The following is a 22,295-nucleotide window of genomic DNA, read 5'->3' as shown; positions in this document are numbered from 1 at the left end:
AAGACAGCAAGTGTCTTACATATAAACACTTTATTTTTTGAAAAAAGTATATAAATCTACAATGCCTATTCGGTACGTGCGTAGTACATAAAGCGATACCGGCTATTGTTGAATATCAAGAAAGGGTGCTTTCCAACATGCTGCGACCATGATTTATGGCTCAAAGCAAGCAGTTTTGAAAGCACTATTATTTATTAGAGCGAAAAATGTTATACGCTAAATAAACTTATTGGAGCACAAACAGTGCGAAATACGACGAAACTGGAAAAACAGTTCGCTTAGTTGCTTCAGCACCAAGATAAGGGTTGACAAACTTTTCAGTAGTAACCTAAACGTTAATATCCATTTATTAGAGCTGCAACACCGAGAAAAAAAATAAGTTACAGACAAAGCAGAAAAAAATAATTTAGAGGACCGTGACAAGGAGAAGAGTAAAGTAAATGGTATTAATGGCAGAGCCAAAGGAGTGGGAGTGCTAGGAAAGGATGCCACACATCTTCCCACATGTAAACGCCCCTTAATCACAACGTCTGGATTCGAAAGACGGGAAGTGGATATTTTACTTATTCTTTATTTATTTATTTATTGCGAAGTGTTTTTCTCGGAGATACTCCCAAAGGTATTAAGGAATGTTAGGCCATCATATGCTGAAATTTGTCTTTATTTTAAAATTTTTCGCTTCTGGAGGGGGTGACGTATGTACACTTCTTCAAGTGTAGTATAGGCGCATAGTACAAAAGAGTTATTTTGAAAGACGCAACCAACGCCAGAGTTTACACCGTCATCTGTTTCACAATACGGCAAACAGTTTTTAGTATGTCACCAGACTTTATGAATGATTTATATTTCCAACTTATTCTCACATTTCTTCATTTACACAAGACTTTCACTGTCTTGTTTTATTCGTGCTTTTGGAACCTTAAAAATGTAAGATTTTGCTGCCCCGAAAACCGGCCGCTATGGTCGGTGGCATGCCCCCCATAAGCCCAATGTCTAGTCGGCCGTGCACCTAACCACTCTGTCGTGATGGTGCGTTGTTGCCTTATTATACTTCCACAAACTCAGCACGGATTGTTGCAGCGTTGTTGCCCTTCAAATGAAGAAAAGGGATTACTGCGCTGTGCTCCAAATTATCAATGGCTTGTGCCATTTTGTCATGGTTCCTCTAACGGCGTACTACAGTAATGAGGAGCGTGGATTTAAATGTGTACCAGGACTGCTCAAATGTAGCTGAAAAATAATTAATTATGTATCTTTATATTTCGAGGTTATGATAAATATGTTACAAGGAAACGATAACAATGGTCTTAAAAGTGTTATGAGTTGTTTCCTCCAGATGTTTTCACTATCAATTCCAAAAAGACACATATTCATTTCTGCAAATCCAGAGGTACTACACTAATGACAAATGTAATGCAAAGTAGGAAGTAATAACTAGAGTGGAGAGTTAAGAATTTTTACGGGTCCACATCGGCGACAATTTAAACTGGACAACACATTTTTTAACTTTTGAACAAAGTAATTCATCCAAAATTTCATTTGCAGTCGTTGCAAATACTGAGGAGAGACAAATCAGTGAGTTAGGGTATTTTGTGTATTTTCTTTCAGTGATGTCGAATTATGGATTATAGGGTACTGCATGTTTAAGAAAGAAAGTTTTCATTTCTCAAAAACATGATTTAAGAATAATGTGTCGCTTATCTACAATTACCTTGTAGATATGCCTTTAAGGAGACAGATTTTGACTGCCACATCACAGTATTGTTGTAAATAGCCCAGTACTGTTAAAAAGGAACCTTGACGTACATAATTACAATACCAGGAGAAATGACATTCATTGTTCCATATGAAGCTCGTCTTTACCGCAAAAAGGGGTGCGCGGTGCTGCCACCAAAATTTTGAGCACAATGCTGCAACTAACTTTGATCATTTAGCCAATGATATAAATTTGAACACAATTTCCTCCATGACAACTCTTTCTGTACCATAGAAGAATTTCCATTTAGGTAATATGTAGAAGGTGGTGGATAGAAGTTTCTAATACACATTTGTATTTATATATAAAAAGAAAAAAAGCCTTACAAATGTTCGGCCTGTAACCTACACATTTGTATTTGTATATAAAAAGAAAAAAAGCCTTACGAATGTTCGGCCTGTAACCATATTTACATATGAATGAGAAAATAATTTGAAACATCATAACAATTAATCATACAAAAGATCGGTTTAACATAAAACCAACTAACTACTCCTAATAAATGACTCATCATGTGAATCTGCCATAAACGAATGCAATCTATACATCTGTCTACATCTACAACATATTCTACAACGGTGTGTGGTGGAGGATGCTTCTGTTACCACTAATTGATCCCCCTTCCTCGTTACACTCGCCAATGGAGCATGGGAAGAATAATTGTCTGCAAGCTTCTGTATTAGCTCTAATTTCTCGAACTTGCTGTGTCATGCAGCGAATTGTATATGGGAGGAAGCAATATGTTGTCCGGCTCTTCCTGGAAAGAACTCCCCCGAAATTTTATAAACCCCTCCGTGATGTGCAACACCTCTCTTGTAGCGTCTGCCACTGGACTTTGTTGAGCATCTCCGTATCTCCGTAACGCTTTCGTGCGATCCTGTGACGAGACGCGCCGCTGTTCGTTGGATCTTCTCTATCTCTTGTATCAGTCCTACTGGCAAGGATCCCAGAATGATGAACAATACTCAAGAATCGATCGAATAAGCGCCTTGTAAGTTACGTCCCTCGAGGATGAGTTACACTACTGGCCATTAAAATTGCTACACCACGATGATGACGTGCTACAGACGCGAAATTTAACCGACAGGAAGAAGATGCTGTGATATGCAAATTATTAGCTTTTCAGAGCATTCACACAAGGTTGGCGCCGGTGTTGTGATGCCTCGTGTAAGAAGGAGAAATGCGTACCATCACGTTTCCGACTTTGATAAAGGCCAGGTTGTAGCCTATCGTGATTGCGGTTTATCGTATCGCGACATTGCTGCTCGCGTTGGTCGAGATCCAATGACTGTTAGCAGAATATGGAATCGGTAGGTTCAGGAGGGTAATACGGAACGCCGTGCTGGATCCCAACGGCCTCGTATCACTAGCAGTCGAGATGACAGGCCTCATCCGCATGGCTGTATCGGATCGTGCAACCACGTCTCGATCCCCGAGTAAACAGATGGGGACGTTTGCAAGACAACAACCATCTGCACGAGCCGTTCGACGACGTTTGCAGCAGCATGGACTATCAGCTCGGAGACCATGGCTGCGGTTACCCTTGACGCTGCATCACAGACAGAAGCGCCTGCGATGGTGTACTCAAGGACGAACCTGGGTGCACGAATGGCAAACGTAATTTTTTCGGATGAATCCATGTTCTGTTTACAGCATCCTGATGGTCGCATCCGTGTTTGGCGACATCGCGGTGAACGCACATTGGAAGCGTGTATTCGTCATCGCCATACTGGCGTATCACCCGGCGTGATGGTATGGGGTGCCATTGGTTACATGTCTCGGTCACCTCTTAGTCGCATTGACGGCACTTTGAACAGTGGGCGTTACATTTCAGATGTGTTACGACCCGTGGCTCTATCCTTCATTCGATCCCTGCGAAACCCTACATTTCAGAAGAATAATGCACGACCGCATGGTGCAGGTCCTGTACGGGGCTTTCTGGATACTGAAGATGTTTGACTGCTGTGCTGACCAGCACATTCTCTCACCAACTGGAAACGTCTGGTCAATGATGGCCGAGCAACTGGCTCGTCACAATACGCCAGTCACTACTCTTGATGAACTGTGGTATCGTGTTGAAGCTGCATGGGCAGCTGTACCCGTATAAGCCGTCCAAACTCTGACTCAATGATCAGGCGTATCAAGGCCTTTTTTACGGCCACAGGTGGTTGTTCTGGGTACTGATTTCTCAGGATGTATGCACCCAAATTGCGTGAAAATGTAATCACATGTCAGTTCTAGTATAATATATCTGTCCAATAAATACCCGTTTATCATCTGCATTTCTTCTTGGTGTAGCAATTTTAACGGCCAGTAGTGTACATTTCGTATAAATGGTAATTATAAAATCCAGGAAACATTTTAAAAAATCGGTACAGATAAATGCCCAAAAACCACGTAACAAATGATACAGTAGCAGAAAGACAAATTCTCAAACTTACTTTTTTTTGTGATCCGACAAGAAAAAATCGCAAGGCGGCAAGTTCAGCTACCGTGACGGCCATTTGAATAGCAGGAAGATGCGGCCATGACATGGCCTATCCACTGACGCGAGAGCATCTCATTCAGGTAATCTCATCCACAATATTGCGAAAATATGGAGGGGAACCTTCTTGCTGAAAGAAGAAATCCCTGCTATTAACTTCAAGATGTGGCATGAGCCACAACTGCGGCAAATGTTGTACCAGTGACAGTTCTCTCATAGAAGAAGGGTCAATACACGGTCTTGTTGGACACGGCACAGAAATTTTTATTTTCTCGGTATCCTGGACGTGTTCCACAATTCCATGTGGATTTCTGTCCACCGTATGTGAGTTTACAGTCGGTTGATCTGCCCCGAGAGAAAAGAGAAGAGGTTTCATCACTGGGGATTAATTTCCTTGCGAAGTCGTCATTTTCGAGATGGTTTCGCATATCAATGCAGCTTCATTCCTAATCGCTTTTGAAGTACAGGGTGTATCAAAAAGAATCAACCGACTAAAAAAATTGTAACTATTATGTTATTTGAAATATGTTCGTGAACAACGTACTGGTGGAAAGAACAAACTCTCGAGTTTTGTATGCTTCCTGTTATGTAACAGCAATGTGCGCCCACTTAATTTCTAGTAAAAATGGTGTCGGGACAACAAAGCTTTTTGTGTTCTACGTTTTGCGCAGTACTGGTTAATAATAACTGTTCAGTTTGACTTTCATACTAAGTATGGCGTGGATCCTCCTACAGTACAGCGCATCAGACGATGGAACGAACAATTCCGAGAAACAGGTTGTTTGTGTAAAGGCAAATAGCCGGGCCGTCCCCGAGTGTCTGACACAGACATCGAACGCATCCGCCATAGTTTCACAAGGGGTTCGCAGAAATCCGTTCGCCGTGCAGCTCGGCAGCTCAACATGCCCCCGATGTCCTTCTGGCGTGTGTTTCGTCGACGTTTGCGTTTGAAACCGTACAAAATTCACCTGCTGGAAGCTCTTCGTGAAGGTGACAAACAATAACGTGTGCAGTTCTGAAATTTCGTTCTTGGCAAGATGGAGGATGGCAGTTTTCTTCCGCTCTTAGTGTTTAGTGACAAGACAACATTACATTTAAATGGAAAGGTGAACCGTCATGATGTGATAATATGGGGTATGGAACACCCACATGAAGTTGTACAACGTGAGAGGGACTCTCCAAAATTAAATGTGTTTTGTGCAGTTTCACGGGACACGATATATGTCCCATTTTTCTTTGCCGAGAACACTGTTACAGGAAGCACATATCTCGATATGCTTGAGAACTTTCTTTTCCCACAGTTGGAGACTGATTTGAACGACTTCATTTACCAACTGGATGGAGCACCGACACACTGGCATCTGATCTGGAAGTGTGGGAATTTTTAAATGAAACGATTATTGAACGATGAATCGGTCGCACTGGACCAAATGATTCAGCCTCACATTACTGGCCTCCAAGGTCACCGGACCTGACTGTACGTGATTATTTATTGTGCAGGGTTTATAAAAGACTCTGTTTACGTGACTCCGTTACCGACAACAATGAATGAACTGAGACATCGCATAATAGCAGCTGTGGAAGCTGTAACTTAAAGACTTGCTCGCTGCAGTGTGGGAACAATTTGAATAACGCAGTGATATATGTCGTGCATCTCAAGGCGATCATATTGAACACCTATCAAAAGGTATGAAAAAAAAAAAAAACTTTTGGAGTTTCCCGTTCATCAAAAAAACAAAATTCATTGTATATATTTATTAGTTTCACATATGTAGACATGCCAAATCGGATGATTCTTTTTGATACAACTTGCATTTCAAACACTGCTTGCTGACGGGTGTTCAGTTGTGCTCTAGCTCGCGGGACTTAGCATCGTCACGTTGCTCTCATTGCCCACTGTTCACTGTGACACGCCCGATCGGCCTGAAAGTTTTGCATTTCCGAATCCGAACTTTTTGGAAACAGACCAATATCGAAGAGGATCCTTAATGGAGTGGGCAGGGAGTATGTTGAGCACTCGAACACCTCTTCATGAAATTGTATCGGCAAGGTGTAATTGCTGTCGGGTATCGCGATGAGATCTCGGGACATCATGTTCGGTTGTTGCGATGTGGTATCGGCCCAGACTTCGTACTGGTAGACTATAATACTTGACCTCATATAGCACGGCTGACTGATGTTTTCTTGGAAACGGAAGATACTGCACGTATGGCGTAGACTGCTCGCTTTCCCGATTTGAATCCCATAGAGCGTGGCTGGCATGCGTTAGGGAGACACGTTGCGTCACGTCAGCATCAATCAATCAAGACTTGCGAGCATCTCCGCAGCATGCGCCGTTGCTGTCAGGCCTGTATTGCTGACAGACGTGGTAACACCCCACGCTGAACACATCAACCAGTTGTCGGATAGTGCATGCAAATTCGTTAAGTTGGAAACATTTTTGTCTTCCGATATGCATGTTGCAGTTGTTTACGTTCTTTGTTCTTTTCTACTTTACTATCACTTGTTTACCTGTTTTGTGGCAAAACAAACACAACCTTGCAAAATTTCCGTTTGTTGCTTTAATTCTGGACACCAGCGTAGATTAAGTACAGATCAGTACCAACTTCCGATTCTTATACGATACTACATGTTACTGGGTTACACCTGCGGACCACTTGCTGCTGTCGCACCTTTTTCTGCCAGCGCCCTGCCCCCCCTCCCCTTTCCATCCCTCCTTCCACAGGCCCCAGGAGAACGTCTGGCTGTCTCGCGGTCGCAGTATCTCCGACCGCCCAGACGGGCGGTCGAGTCATCCCCTCCCGTTTATGTCCATAACAAAATTTTCTAATTAAAAAACTTTTTAAATACCTGGCGATCAACCCGAGAGGGTCTGGCCCAGATAATATCATTTTAAAAGATGGAAGTTTCTCCGTCGCCATAAAAGTTGCTACATTTAAACATCTCGCCAGATAAGCAGGTATGGTGGAAGTTTGGCACTAAGAGGAAAGAAAGGTGAGAATCTTCCCTGTTTTTATTTATGTGACGTTAATACTGCTCAGAGCTAGTTGCCGAGTCGGGTGAAACAGAACGGCATTGCTTTATTCCTCACAACTTTAAAACAGTTCCCAACGGAGTGAGTCACATTACTACGTGGCCAAGGAATCTGCTCTCGGAGCCCAAAAAAAAGCATTATTATTTATTTTTAATATGGATTGACCTGTATTGCGGAGAAGGACGACTGTAAGTCTTCAGATATAAAAGTCGTTACTGTAGTTTAACAATGTACACCTTACGTTACTAAGTTCAACTCGCAAAAATCAAACTTGTAAAAGGGTGACAAGCAAGGGATACAAACGGAAAAATTATGCGATATTTGAATTTGCATAAAACATTGACTTTAGTGTGTTACCTGAGATAGGAGGCAGGGCGGAAGATTGACAGAAGTCAAACTAAGGCTGACTGACGCGAAGACTTTCCGAAGAACAGAAATTAGTTCGATGTCCTGATCAGCGAGGGTTTATCGGAGACAGAGATATCTTCAGGAGTGCTTCAAGGAAGTGTGCTATACCTCTGCTGTTATCTGTACTATACGTAAACGATCTGACGTAGAGGATGGGCAGCAATGTGTGACAGTTTGTGATGACGCCGTAGTGTACGGGAAATTGTCGTCTTTGAGCGTGTAATGCATTCCTTTATACATAGTCCCTATATTGCGAAGCACAATTATTACGTTGTAATAACTATCCCATAGTTTAAATAATGATAAAAAAATGGCAAGAGCAAATGAGTTATATTTGCAGATAAACAGTACTTGTCTTGCAAAGTCGGCCTCAGTGTCGAGGTGGCTCCTTTGTTCCCGTATAACCTATGAAAAAGGTTTTGTCCAGGGTCGTTTAAACAACAGTTCAAAGGGACAAAAAAAGGCTCTAAGCACTAAGACTTAGAACTAGCTGGCGCCAAACATTTCTATATATATTACGAGCCCAGCTTCTTGTGTCTTATTGGACAGGTCAAAGTCTAAATTAGTATTAACATGACTGCCTTAATTGAAATTGTTTTTGAGATTTAGTTTATATCTTATTTTCTGCAAATAATTATTTAAGTGAAAATTTACAGCTGAGAATTTCGACAACATGAAAGATAGTAGCTTTCTGTTATTTTGTAAAAAGAATTTTAATATCTATAGCAAAATTAGGAAAACTATAAATGAAGACAAAAATTTTGTTTATGTGAACAGAGAAGCATAACAGTGTGATATTTACTTTAAATTTATTTTTTGGTCATCAAGTTGACAATTGATTACTAATTTTTGTGGTACAAGATCAGTATTATGTAATGAACCGATATGAATAATAATATATATTAACAGAAAAATAGTTTTTTGGTATAATCGGTCATGTTCAGAAATATCTGTAGATGATAAATCTGTAACTTACGTAAGAAAATTAACACAAATCTGACCGCAATTTACATGGAATCGAACAATTCTGTTCTAACACGCGAAAGTTGCGAGGAAGCGGAATACAGAACATGTGATTGTAGCGTGACACAGGATAACTTGGATGTATTTTCTCTTTGGTATGATGAATGACAGCTTGCTCTAAATAGGAAAAAATGTAAGTTAATGCAGACGTGAAAAGAAAAAATATCCTGTAATGTTCGAATACTGTTTCAACGGTGTTGTGGTAGACACAATCACGTCGATTCAATATTGAAGCGTAACAGTGCAATGGAACGAGCACGTAAGGTCGGTTGTAGGGAAGGAGAGTGGTCGACTTAGGTTTATTGGGAGGCTTCTAGGGAAATGTAGCCGATGTATAAAGAATGCCGCGTACAGTACACTTGTACTGAAATCCCTGGGCTAGCAGAACAGAGCTCATGAGGTTATATTTGTGGAAAGGGGCCAAAATAAGTTACTGTCAGTGGCACTCAACATATAAACTTTATTTGTTAAAACACACAATCACACAAGCAAGAATCAGAAACTCTCAACGTTTTAAAGAAAGACCTCCTTCGATTTAATTTAGATCGGCTGAAGGCCACATCGAAAATTCAAGGCACATGAGTTCTTCTGGAGGTTTCACTTCTTTAGAAATTTTTTTTTATCTTCAATATAAATACGCTGAAGGCCTTAACTTTAATCTTTCCCGCAGAACTCGGCTGAAGGCCACACATTAATCAAGAACAGTGCTACGGCTTAAGTCCGAGACAAAGATTTTCATTGTTTAATCTAAATAGGCTGGAAACTCGGCTGAAGTCCGCATATCAACAAAACAATTTAACGGCTCACGGCTTAGGATGAAGAACTTTCCTTTGAAAAGGCTGAAGGCCATATCTTAAAATATTTCGTGTGGAAATCGGCTGAAGGCCTCATACTAAAGAATAACAATCTTATGTCTTAACGGCAAGACAAGGATTTTGAATTTTTAATTTAAGAGAGATCAAAACTCGGCTGAAGGCCACACACCATGCAGAAAACAATTTACGGCTTAAGGCCTAAAGGGAAGAGCTTCTAAGCTTCAACTAAAATAGGCTAAAGGCTTTAGCATAAAACTCGGCTGAAGGCCACATACCAAACCCAAACAGTCTCATTGCTTAAAGCCCAGACAAAGAAATTTCCAATTTTTAATTTAAGCTGGAAAACTCGGCTGAAGGCCACATACCAACTTCAAACAGATTTACGGCCACACAGAGTACCTAAGACTAAAAAGGAAATCACTACGTAAAACACAAGGAGCGGCCCTCAGAAGGTTCCAAGGGTCGGCCTGGGAAGGGTACACTAACGCACGTTCAGGTGAGACAGGCAGCCAGACCGACAACTTCTTAATCGGAAGGCAACGCAACCGTAAGCCAGCCGACGAACGAACCAATAAGATCATGCTCCACCCGACCAGCAAAACGACAACAAGATGTCAATAGCACAACGTTCTGGATACTGGTGCCCAATCCAGCCAAGTCAAAATAGTCGCCCAAAACTACCAACACCACCTCAGCTGTCGAACTACACGCCGTGCTGGACATCATCAACACGACGAGGAAAATACACAGCCGAAAACTACGTCAACGACCAGGACAGGTAACCGGAACGTCAACGCCCACAACGCAGAAGAATCCGCTGGTACACTTTATTAATGAAGGAATGAATTAAGTTAAACACCACACAGGAAGATAGATGCAATTCTAGCCGACTTCAATGCACATACGTTGTTGCTCGCAGGAATCTCCCAGAAAGCGACAACCAGGGTCAAACGAAGATAAGTAATAGCAGTTGAGGCTTGGTAGTAGGATAAGTGAGCACTCAACTTTAGTGGCCAGGATCAGTGGGCGACGAACTTCGTAGCCCTCGCAAGAAGAGCCTCACAGCTCCAACCGTGCGTGCTCGCCGTCAGCGGCTCCGGCCTGACCACGCGCCACGGAGACTTCGTCGCTGCTCTGCCCCAACCGACCGACTGCCACACACAGCACACCCGGAAAATATATCCGCCACACCAAAGATAGTACAGCAGTACTAGTATCGACAGACGCTGCTGCTGCCACTCACGGAGAGGAGATAGCAACGTTATGGCGGTAACCGAAGAAGAAATAAGACACCACTGGACTGCAACCAATGATAAAAAAAAACAAGGCGTGACTCGAGCCAGCCACGACTTATGTATGATGCAATCTTCTGCGCTAAACAGTTGGAAGAAATCGAAGGAAGCGTGCTGCTAGATTTGTTACTGGTAGGAAGGACTGATCAATACGACAGTGTTACAGAAGTCCTCTGTGAACTCCAACAGTAATCCCTTTACGTGAAACACTGTTGAGAGAGTTTAGAGAACAGGCATTTGCGACAAACTGTACAGCGATTCTATCACTACCAGAATACCTGAGACAGGGACAGGGGAAAGATAAGAAAAGCACATAGACCGTCGTTTCCTATTTCGGCTGAAAAATGCGGAATTCTGTTGTGGTACATCGTGGAATATTCCCCCTTCAGCCCCTAGAGTTTCATGAACTTCCGATAGGTGGTGGCTCTATATGTAGCCTTCAAAAGGGCGTCCGTAACGGAGGTGCGTTCCAAGCAGAGAGCTGTCATCAAGTTTCTTCAGGTGGAAAATCAGAGCATCGCAGATATTCATAGACGCTTGCAGAATGTCTATGGAGACCTAGAAGTGACTAAAACTACGGCGAGCCGTTGGGCGACGCGTCTGCCATCATCGCAACAAGGTCTCGCAAATCTGTCTGATCTCACGCATGCCGACCGTCCGCATACATATGTGACTTCTGCGGTGTTGGCGTGCAGACTCATTCAAGGTAACCAATGGTTCACACTCAAACATCTTGCCATTCAACTGGGCGTTTCTGACGATAGTGCCGACAAGCTTGTTCACCGGTTGGGGTATTCAAAGGTCTATGCCCGTTGGGTTCCTCGCCACCTAACAGAAGACCATAAAGAGCAACGAAGGACCATCTGTGCAGATTTGCCTGTGCTTTGCGACGCTGATCGTTATAATTTTTTTTGTCGAACATCGTCACAAGCGATGAAATATGGGTTCATCACTTCGAACGGGAAACAAAACGGCAATCCATGGATTGCAGAAGTCTGTTGTGGTACATAGTGGAATATCCCCCCTTCAGCCCCTAGAGTTTCATGAACTTCCGATAGGTGGTAGCGCTATATGTAGTATTCAAAAGGGCGTCCGTAACAGAGGTGCGTTCCAAGTAGAGAGCTGTCAACTCATTTTTGGAAGACAACAGGAAGTTATCAGCATGAGTAGACATTGATGGAAGCATGTACATTGTTAATGCATGCAGGATCTATATGGTGGTTCTCCTGCGAAGAAAAATTTCAAAGCTGCATCCTCAGCCAGTAAAATCATGGTGACGGTTTTCTGGTACTATGGAGGGGCTGTTTTGTCCAATGTCCCCTCTCATGCTGCAATGATTAACTCTGAAGTGAAAGGGAACTGCAGAAACAACTTCAGCGTGTTCGTCACCATAGGAAGTAAATGAACATCATTTTCTCCATGACAATGCAAGGCCTCACACAAGTCTCTCCACCCGAGAGGAGCTCACCAAATTTCATTGGACTGTTCCTCTTCCAACCTACAGCCCAGACACCACATCTTCCGACTTCCATCTGTTTGGCCGAATGATGGATGCACTTGGTCGGAAGCAGTACACGGATGAAGGGGAGGTTACTGATGCAGCAAGACATTGGCTCGGAAGTCAACCAGTATATCATATGGATATAAAGGCCCTCCCAGTAAGGTTGAGAAATCATGAGTCACTCTCTCACTATTTTCCATATTCAAGGCTACTTTTTAATGTTGATTTTACGCCAAAGACATCATTTTTGTGAAACAACAGGAAGTTATCAGCATGAGTAGACACTGATGGAAGCATGTACATTGTTAATGCATGTAGGATCTTTATGGTGGCTCTCCTTCGAACATTACCCTTCTCCTTCGAACAAGAAGGCAGTTTGGTCATTTACCAGTAAATCTTGCAGTGTGTGTTTGGGTCTTGGAAGCCTCGTGCACCTTTTAGGAAAAGGAACATCTTGAGACACAATGGTGGTGCCAATGGTGGTGTGCAGACAATGCTTTCGGCCGAAGAGGTGGTAAAGCTGCCTACCTGGACTTACATGTTAGGCGCCTCTAGCCACAGCAGAGGCAGGGCCGTGAGAGAAATCTAGGATGCCTGGCCAATGTGTTTTGACAGTGTTGTAAACTCCTTTTGTGAATAGGGATGGCGGTTATAAAAATTGCGTTTCCATGTTCACAGTGGACTGGACATCATCGAGGGTGTTGTCATGGCCGGCCGGTGTGGCCGTGCGGTTAAAGGCGCTACGGTCGCAGGTTCGAATCCTGCCTCGGGCATGGATATGTGTGATGTCCTTAGGTTAGTTAGGTTTAATTAATTCTAAGTTCTAGGCGACTGATGACCTCAGAAGTTAAGTCGCATAGTGCTCAGAGCCATTTGAACCATTTTTGTTGTCATGTGGTGTTGTCCCTCTTCCTGAAGAGTGTTTTGGGAAGCCACAGGCCTTCGTAACAATTTTAGAATGGAACACAGCATTTATGGAGGCTCTGAAATAGTCTATGTTGGGCTCAAAAACACTTCTCTTACTTTAACTGAGACAACTGCTCCGAAAAATAATGATCTCCATGATAAATGTGTTGCTCACTTTAGAGTTAAATGAAAACTCAAAACATGTTGCCTAAAGTGGTTGTGGGTACTCTCTGCGCTGGAATTTGTGAGTCAGGGATTGGATGCGTCTCTATAAAAGAGAAGAATATTGTTAACTTTGATTAGGATTGACTGATGGGTAGAGCAGACGAGTTAGAGGGGAGACATGGAGCTCATGAAGCCTTGTGATTGGTCTTGACTGAGGAATCTGTGGTGAGGACACAGTTGTACCTACAGACCTCAGTCATATTGGACACGTCGCTGTCTCGATGGCAATCTTATTCGTGACCGGTCTGCCACCTTGACGTTTGATCTCCTTTTGCGCATTGCTGTGTAAGTTAGTCAGATTGGTACATGGTTTGACTCGCGAACGGGAATGTCATATCCTGGAATCTGCCGAGATTTCAGGGCTCCATTGGAGAGTAATTGTGGTCTGTCCAACAGATCTTCAGCCGCGATTTTGCATATTTCGTGCCCGCGATAACGAATTACAGGCTCTGCACATTTACATCTACGTGATTACTCTGCTATTCACAATAAAGTGCCTGGCAGAGGGTTCAATGAAACACCTTCATGCTGTCTCCGTTCCACTCTCGAACGGCACGCGGGAAAATCGAGCACTTAAATTTTTCTGTGCGAGCCCTAATTTCTCTTATTTTATCGTGATGATCATTCCTCCCAATGTAGGTGGGTGCCAACAGAATGTTTTCGCAATCGGAGGAGAATACTGGTGATTCAAATGTCATGAGAAAATCCCGTCGCAACGAAAAACGCCTTTGTTTTAATGATTGCCACTCCAATTCACGTATCATATCGGTAACAGTATCTCCCCTATTTCGCGATAATACAAAACGAGCTGCCCTTCTTTGTACTTTTTCGATGTCATCCGTCAGTCCCACCTGATGCGGATCCCACACCGCACAGCAATACTCCAGAATAGGGCTGACAAGCGTGGTGTAAGCAGTCTCTTTAGTAGACCTGTTGCACCTTCTAAGTGTTCTGCCAATGAATCGCAGTCTTTGGTTTGCTCTAGCCACAATATTATCTATGTGATCGTTCTAATTTAGGTTATTTGTAATTGTAATCCCTAAGTATTTAGTTGAATTTACACCTCTCAGATTCGTGTGACTTATCGCGTAATCGAAATTTAGTTGATTTCTTTAAGCACTCATGTGCATAACTTCACACTTTTCTTTATTCAGGGTCAATTACCACTTTTCGCACCATACAGATATCGTATCTACATCATTTTGCAATTCGATTTGGTCATCTGATGACTTTACAAGACGGTAAATGACAGCATCATCTGCAAACAATCTAAGAGGGCTACACAGATTGTTTCCTATGTCGTTAATATAGATAGATCAGGAACAATAGAGGGCCTATAACACTTTCTTGGGGAACGCTGGATATTACTTCTGTTTTACCCGATGACTTTCCATCTATTACTACGACTGTGACCTTTCTGAGGGGAAATCACGAATCCCGACGCACAACTGAGGTGATATTCCATAGGCACGCAGTTTGGTTAGAAGACGCTTGTGAGGAACGGTGTCAAAAGCCCTCTGGAATTCTAAAAATATGGACTCAATTTGACATCCCCTGTCGATAGCACTTATTACTTCATGAGTATAAAGAGCTAGTTGTGTTTCACAAGAACGATATTTTCTGAATCCGTGCTGACTATATGTCAATAAATTAATTTCTCCTAGGTACTTCATAATGTTCGAATACAGTATATGTTCTGAAACCCTACTGCAAATCGACGTTAGTGATATGGGCCTGTAACTCAGCGGATTACTTCTACTTCCCTGCCGGCCGCTGTGACCGAGCGGTTCTAGGCGCTTCAGTCCGGAACCGCGAGACTGCTGCGGTCGCAGGTTCGAATCCTGCCTCGGGCATGGATGTGTGTGATGTTCTTAGGTTAGTTAGGTTTAAGCAATTCTAAGTTCTAAGGGACTGATGACCTCAGATGTTAAGTCCCATAGTGCTCAGAGCCATTCTACTTCCCTTTTTGGGTACTGGTGTGACTTGAGCAATTTTACAGTCTTTAGGTACGCATCTTTCTGTGAGCGAGTGGTTGTATGTAATTGCTAAATATGGAGCTATTTTATCGGCACACTCTGAGAGGAACCTGACTTGTATACAGTCTGGACCGGAGGCCTTGCCTTTATTAAGTGAGTTAAGCTGCTTTGTTACACCGAGGATATCCACTTCTATGTTTCTCATCTTGGCAGTTGTTCTCGATTGGAATTCAGGAATATTTACTTCGTCTTCTTTGGTGAAGGAGTTTCGGAAAACCGTGTTTAATAACTCTACTTTAGTGGCACTGTCATCAGTGACTTCACCGTTGTTGTCGCTAGTCTGCTGACGCTTGAACCACGACCGTCACCTGAGACAGCGCTACACATTGAGAACGGAGTATTGTATTGCTGCTCCAGCTTTTTAGGGCGAACAGAATCACAGTCTCGTCAATTTTTTTCAGCTGTACCAATGTAGTACTGTGTTGAATAAATCCATCAAAGTCTATTCAGCGTTAGATAATTTCACATCGCGTTATACATGTTTTGAGCGAGAGTAAATAGTTTAATCAGACAAACTTTAGTGTTTGCCACCCAGTCGCCACCCAGTGGAGTGTTGCCAACTATTGTGTTGCCAACAGCCCATGATTTATTTGTCATCACGCTTAACATGTACTTTTTAATCAATAAACTTGTGCCATAACTTTTATAAAAGATCAATAGCGTGCTGATATATTAATCACCCATCAACAATTGACTGCAATAACGACAAGGCCAGCATTTCATTAACATTATTTCAGCATTCAAGTTCACTTAGATTCTCATAAATGTGATCTCCTCTAATGCATGCTAACAATAAAAACAGTCAAAGAGCAAAATCAATTAATCAGATGCATGGGCCACTTAGCCAAGTGGAACACTTACTAATTTAGTGACTGTAGTCAGGGAGTAATCTCATAGTCGTCTGTAGCCTATCAAATCATACCGCAAGTCCAGTGAAGTCTTGCAAGGTGGGGTAATGCCGTCGCGTTGAACGGACATTCAGGGAAAAATAGGGTTTTGTAGCTAAAAAAGTGAGGAATTATGTGGTTTATTGGAGTCATGAATAGAAACAACCTTTCGAAAAAAAAGTGTTGCACGATTTATTGAACGCTTCTGGTATGTAGATGAAATCGAAAACAAACTGAACTAGGGAGGATGAAGTCTGCCGCTTGGTATAAGTCATGGAGGGATCATGGCAGATACTACACCTAAAGTTGTCAAGAACATGAAGGATGATTTGAACGCCACGGCACTTTACTACACTTCGTCATATTGGAGATTGGATGCTTTAGCCTTTCTCCAACATTTCAACCGACTAACCCAGTCAGCTACTGGGGAATTTAAGGTTTACATGTGTTCCGAAACACGATGCTACTCGCTAGTTTTAACATGAACACATCATTTACAAAGCTGAAAGAAGCAGTAGTGACAGAAGAAAACCAGACACTCAACTGCGAATTTTTAAATTTGTATTGAGGCATTTATCCACCGATGATACATGAGATATAAATTACGAAATTATAGGTATCGTGGCGCCAATCGTCAACCGGCAAACAAAATTGAACCTTTATGGAAGAAGATCAGGTGACTAGTAGTCGGCGGGGCTAACAACCGGACTGAAGAAGGAATTTTAGAGTTATTGGTGACCTGGTCTGATGTACGCAGCACCTGCACATACAGAAGTGGAGTTAATTCGTGTAGACACTAAGTTAAACAGGTTTCTACTAATCCAAATAAAAGTTCATATTAGAGCTTTGCCTGTGTAATGATATCCATTCTATTAGGGATGATAGTAAGACTATTATACATGCTACATAATTACTATTATTAGCAAAGAATCACAAGGTTAAAAATATTCTTAGCCTTACATAACACGTTACAGAAGTTTTCCCTGCCATCTTCAGGTTGTCTTGCACGTAACTTGTTCTAACTGAAGAAATATGTAATGGGTTAGTTGGAACAATGCTCCCGTTCCCTTTATTTGGACGAAAGCACGAGTTACAAGTTCGGTACAGGTTGAGAGTATGGCACGAAACGAAAACATCTAGCTAATTGCGGTTGCACAAAGAATGAACACAGTGAAATACTGCAGGTCCTTGAATAAAGACGAAATCCGTTGTACAGATGTGGGAAATTCAGCCAGACACCACACATCGGCCACATTCGCAGCGTAGGATGGTGTATATATTGTAAGCACGAAGCTTGAATACGACACTGGTTGGACCAAAGGTTCACGCCACGTGATGTGTCGAAGCAGGGAGTGTCTCCAGACTTTCGATGTGTTTGCTGCCTGCTGTGCGTATGTGGCGCCGCCAGTTGTGAGAGGAGTGAATAGTCTCTACAGCAGGTTAGATTCAAGTGCACAAGTGGTGGTCGGGAATTCGGCTAGCGGACCGTGCCCTGGCACGAGAGTCACCTCGCTCAGTATTATTTAATAATCTTTGGAGCACTGAAGACAATCTAATTTTTATCTGGTACCAACCGTTCGCATAAGGAGAGACCCGGGTCAATTTCACGGATTTTTGCACACAGGTTGTTACTTATTTAGTTTCCTAATCGAAAAAACATCTTTCATATTGGAGATGGGATGCTTTAGCCTCCCTCCATCATTTCAACCGACTAACCCAGCCAGCACTTTTGCAACCTCATTATAGAGGCGTAGAAAATATATCCGAGGAAAGCAATGTAGACGTCCTGGATCGTTCTAACGTAAAAAGGATTTGTCTTTAAAATGCAATCTTGCAGATAGATCCGTTACATCTGCACATGCACAGAGGCGCTTTCAGCTGAAACAGCAAACGGTCTCGAAAACAAATGTAAGATTGGCAGTGTCCTCAAAGCGTTTAGGAAACTATCCCTGTAATTCTTTCAAGGTCACAATCAATTCTTCAAACCTCGCTTGGGGAACTGGACTTTGTCAGTATGTGTCCCATCTACAACACAATTTTCTTTGTAAGAGCTTCCTCACCAAATCAGAAATTAGCTGTTTCACACCTTGCAACGTCTTACTTTGGGCAATATGCAGCCAAGCCCACTTAAAATGTGAGGTCTGCAATCCATTCCGGATATTCTAATTTTCTTTCTTGCGCTCCTTTTTCCTTTATAAATTCAATAATAGTGAGTTCTAAATCGAAAAATTCTTCCAGGAAAGTCTTTTGACTTAACAAACGTATTCTGTAGTAATATATAGTATCTATACTCTTCATTCGGTTAAATCAAAAACTGTTACAAACGACAGTGTAATGATGCGTGTGACATCCGAATTTTAACTGTTCGTACCAAAGTGCTTGTATTCCGTCTGTCGATCGTTGTAATTTTTTGCTCTTTCATAACCAACTATATCTTTAAAATCTTTCTGCATGGTAGTGTAATGGCGTTCCATACCGAATTTAGAGTATCTGTCGCTCTTGATGATCAGCCAGAACATTATTACCACTTACCTAATAGCCGTTATGTCCATCTTTCGCATGGAAAACGGCGGTGACGCGTCGTGTTATGGTAATAATGAAGCCTTGTTAGGTCGCTGAAGGCAGTTGGTACCACATCTGCACACACAAGTCATCCAGTTCCCGTAAATTCCGGGGAAGGGGGGGATGAGCTCTGACACCACATTCAATCGCATCCCAAATGTGCTAGGCGATTCAGTCCGGAACCGCGCTGTTGCTACAGTCGCAGGTTCGAACCCTGCCTCGAGCATGGATGTGTGTGATGTCCTTAGGTTAGTTAGGTTTAAGTGGTTCTAAGTCTAGGGGACTGATGACCTCGGATGTTAAGTCCCATAGTGCTCAGAGTCATTTGAGCCATACATAGTTCTGATCTCATGCGACGCGAGCGTTCGTTTGTCTGTGTTGTTCATTGACGTGCGCTAATAACGTTTTATGATTCGGTTAGCACGGATACTAAAAAGCTTAAAGTTGATTGTAAAAATAGTTTCTGATTGGCTGGACAGTACAATATTGTTTTACATTACCTGACAAGGCTAAAGCCTTTCAAATTTGCTTCATGTGCAACAAATGGTCGGTCTTGTTAAAAGTGCTAATTTAAAAAGGGCTAATTTAAAGCGACATTACAAAACAGTTGATAAGAAGTTGCATAAAACTTTCTCCCCTGGCAGTGCCGCACGTCGAGATAAACGTTAGACATTTTAACGTCTTACAAAAAAAAGCATGTCATACTAGCTCGGTGCAGGAACGAGGAAGTAAAGTCTGCACAGCAGTGTCGCGTGTATGCTGGAAACTTAATGGCCAGAAGCTGTTTTAAACTCTGAGATGGTTAATATAATGTACGTATGTTGGAAGGGGCAGCGACACTTCTTGAAGACAAAAAGCATATCATCGACATTATTCAAGAAATTCCACTATCTACAAGGAGAACAGAAGTCTTAGCTGTTGACAACGAACGCAGCTTGCTCGAACTTTAACCGACGGCACCTTGCTACGACATTTGCACTGACGATTGATTCATGCGACGTTGTTCATATTCAACTACTTAATTTTGGTGCGGTTTCTTGACTTGTAAGTAAAGTATTCCACAATTTCTTTTCTAGTGGGCTCGCTGCATGCGTGATTTCGATGAGCGACTATTTTAATTTTGGTACAGGTTTCTGCTGCACTGTTAACTGATTTACTCGTCGTGATTACGAAGTTACGGGACGAGTTCGCTTCGGCGTGCTGCCATTATCAAGCGTACCTCTGCAGATGGTGTAATAGGTATAGCTTTATTCCTTAAGTCTATGTTAGCTTCTATGTCTACGTCGCTACACTATGCTTACGTCTTAGCTGTATGATGTGGTCCATATTGATTCTTGGAGAGTCAGTGTCAGTTGTCTTCCTGCTTTTATTTGAGTTATCTTGGTCAAGTTATTTTTGACAACTCCGACTCCAGCGAGATAGTATGTTTACAATGGAAATTATATTTCGCATGGTCAGTGATTATGTTTAATTTTCAGAGATAGTATTTTGCGGTTTTACCTTCGACCATAAATATAATAGACTGGCCCTGACGTCATTTTCGTGGCTCCAACATCTCTGGGCTAAAGTCACGTGAATGTTGGCAAAACATGGTTGTTTCGTGTTGCGCTTATAGCTGTAATCAGCGTTTTGTCCAGGGAAATGGCATTACATTTCACTTGTAAGTATTTCTATGATAGTGGAGATGCGTTTATTGAAATCTGCTGAAGTGACTTTTATATGTTTTTTACACTTGAAATAGAGTATCATGTAAATTAAAGTGTTGAAAGTGATGCCTTTAAAGTCAGACTCATATTACATTTTGGAAAGTATCTGTGATAATTCGGTTACAGAAGTAAGTATAACTGTTTCTCGTTTCCACTCATAGGTTCCCTAAGGATGAAAACCGAAGGCAGCTTTGGATACAGGCCCTGAAAATAAAAAACTTTAAGCCCTCTGCACATACACGCCTTTTTGTATATCAAGTGAGATTATAATAAGGTAAGAACACCTATGTCCGCCCTCGTGGTCTCGCGGTAGCGTTCTCGCTTCCCGAGCACGGGGTCCCGGGTTCGATTCCCGGCGGGGTCAGGGATTTTTCCTGCCTCGAGATGACTGGGTGATGTGGTGTCGTTTTCATCATCATCATTCATCCCCATTATGGTCGGAGGAAGGCAACGGCAAACCACTTCCATTAGGACCTTGCCTAGTAAGGCGGTGCGCGTCTCCCGCATCGTTCCCCTACGCTCTGTAAAGAAGCATGGGACTTCATTCTTTTTTTTTTTTCCAAGAGCACCTATGGTCGACACATGAAGAGAATTTTTTTTCTACCTTCTAATACTATTAAACAAATGTGGGCTCGAAAATTATTTTCTGAAACTTCAAAGTCTCACCTTTCATCTAAAATATCATTTTTTTTAAAACTGATAGTTTAAACTATTGTAAAAGTAGTGGGAACTGAACCTTTGAAGTGCACCTAAAATTGATACTCTAAAATGGACCTGCTCCTAAAATCGACAATTTTGCACCTATAGTTGACATAATTCCCATATCCAATTTTCTTTTATAAGTGACTAGATCTCAAAACGCTGCGAATCCAATGTTTAAAGTTTTGACACGAGCCCACTCTTACTGTTTAAAAGAATTTTAACAACATTTTACTTTAATTGATAGTTTATAGTAATTTCGCCCCGCTGCCCACCAGAGGGGCGTTCGATGTATTTGTTAGATTTTATAAATGGTACTGTGAACAAATCCAGGTCAAATGTAGTTCTGACATAATTTTTCGCAAATAAAAAAGTAATTTTTGTTGGAAGCGTTTGGCAGTCAATTGAGAAATGTGGGTAAAATATGATACAAACATAGGATGGCAGACCGCTGATTTGAAATCCCGCCCCATTTTGCCACCAGTCACGTGGTTTATGTTGGAGCCACACTAGCTCTATAGCTTCTGCACAGCAAGGCCAGTCTACTAGTATCTATGGTAGAAGGGTTTTACGTAAGCAGTAAATATTCTACTCTTTTATGTACGTCGTGATAATTTCGTCGTGATAATCTTTTTCTGTTATAATGTAACAAATTTTGCAGGTATTTTTTATGTTTAAAATCTGTTTGTTCATTATGGATGTCCTCTGGGTATTTTTCTGTATTTTCAATTCCTCTAAAATGTTCATTGCATGTCCTTTAGGTACTTTGTCTAAATTATTTGTGGCATTTTCAATATTTTCTGCTTAATGTATTTGGCTTTTAAATGTAAATAAGATGTGGAATGGTTGCTTTAGTAGTTTCGTGTATGTTGTTTGAATCTGAAATTTCTACCTGTTTATCCGATATAAAATTTGTTGCATTTGTCAGAAGAACGACTGTAGATGCCCGAATTTGAAAAA

This window comes from Schistocerca cancellata, chromosome 3 (assembly GCF_023864275.1).
Source record: "Schistocerca cancellata isolate TAMUIC-IGC-003103 chromosome 3, iqSchCanc2.1, whole genome shotgun sequence".
NCBI lineage: Eukaryota > Metazoa > Arthropoda > Insecta > Orthoptera > Acrididae > Schistocerca > Schistocerca cancellata.
Note: the sequence above shows the minus strand (reverse complement) of the source record.